We start from the raw sequence: 1,402 nt of genomic DNA on the forward strand, positions 1-1,402 counted from the left end.
CATTTCCTTCTCCAGGTGATTTTATAGATAAGGAACTGATGCAAACAGGGTTAAGTGACTTGCCCAGGGTCACACAGATAGTTAAGTGTCTGAGGCCAGATTTGAATACATGAAGTGAGTCTTCCTAACTCCAAAAGTGTTGCTGTAGCTATTGCACGATATAACTGCCTAAAAAGCTTGTTAGATAGAGATATAGATATAGACATACAAGTTTTTATCTATCTCTATCTCTACATGTATATGCATGCATACTTACACATATACACATTCATGAATATAAACAGAAATATATGTGGATATATGTCTATGTCCTGGATCTCCATCTAGCTTTAAATCTTGAAAGCTGGCATTGGGTGTGAAAAGCTCCATATTTCTCTTGTTGTTTATCCATCACACAGTAGAAACTCAATCAGTGCTCACTAACAGAGGGGGGTAGATTGTCTTCAAATATGATAGGGGCAGTATGATTACCTGCAAAGATCATCAATAACTGATGACCTAATTTCTACCTGCAAAGCCTCATTCCTTTGGGTTAAGTGATTAATAATGATAATTTGGGATGCAGCATATCACAGTGGGTGGAAAATTTGTATATGAATAAGGAAGACCTAGATTAAAATCCTGTTTCTGAAATGTTTTGTCTCATGACTTGGGGTGAATCACTTCTCCTTTTAATGCTCTAGGCAATCCTCTAAGACTAAATTGCATAGAAGATCCCATAGTTAGAAAAGTTCCACATCTGAGAGATCATGCAACATTTAAATCACAAATCCAGTCCTCATCCTCTTTACATTTAAATGGTTTTATCAGGCTTCTGTAACACTTTACATACTTTTTCCTCAGTTTAATTTCTCAATTTTCTGATTTTTTTCTTTTGTTTTTCTTTTGTTTTTCTTTTGTTTATTTATTTGGTTTTGTTTGTTTATTTTTTTCAGTGCAGCAAACATTTATTTTATTTTTTCCACTTACATGTCAGGGTACTTTCCAAAATTCATTTTCTTAAGATTTAGATTTCCAAATTTTTCTCCTTCCCTCCCTTTCCTTCCCACGCCACAAGACATCAACCAATCTGATATAGGGTATATATATATATATATATATATATATATATATATATATATATATATATATATATATATATATATATATATATATATATATATGTACAATCCACAAGTGCTGTTTTTTTCAGTTCTTTCTATGGGGGTGGTTAGTATGCTTTGTCATTAGTCCCTTGGGATTGTCTTGGATCATTGTATTGCTGAGAATAAAATCATTCACAATTGCTCATCAAACAATACTGCTGTCACTATGCACAATGTCCTCCCAGTTCTACTCACTTCAATATATATCAGTTCAGATGAGTCTTTCCAGGTATTTCTGGTATCATCCTGTTTGTCAT

Source organism: Dromiciops gliroides, chromosome 6 (genome assembly GCF_019393635.1).
Source record: "Dromiciops gliroides isolate mDroGli1 chromosome 6, mDroGli1.pri, whole genome shotgun sequence".
In the NCBI taxonomy this organism is placed as follows: Eukaryota; Metazoa; Chordata; class Mammalia; order Microbiotheria; family Microbiotheriidae; genus Dromiciops; species Dromiciops gliroides.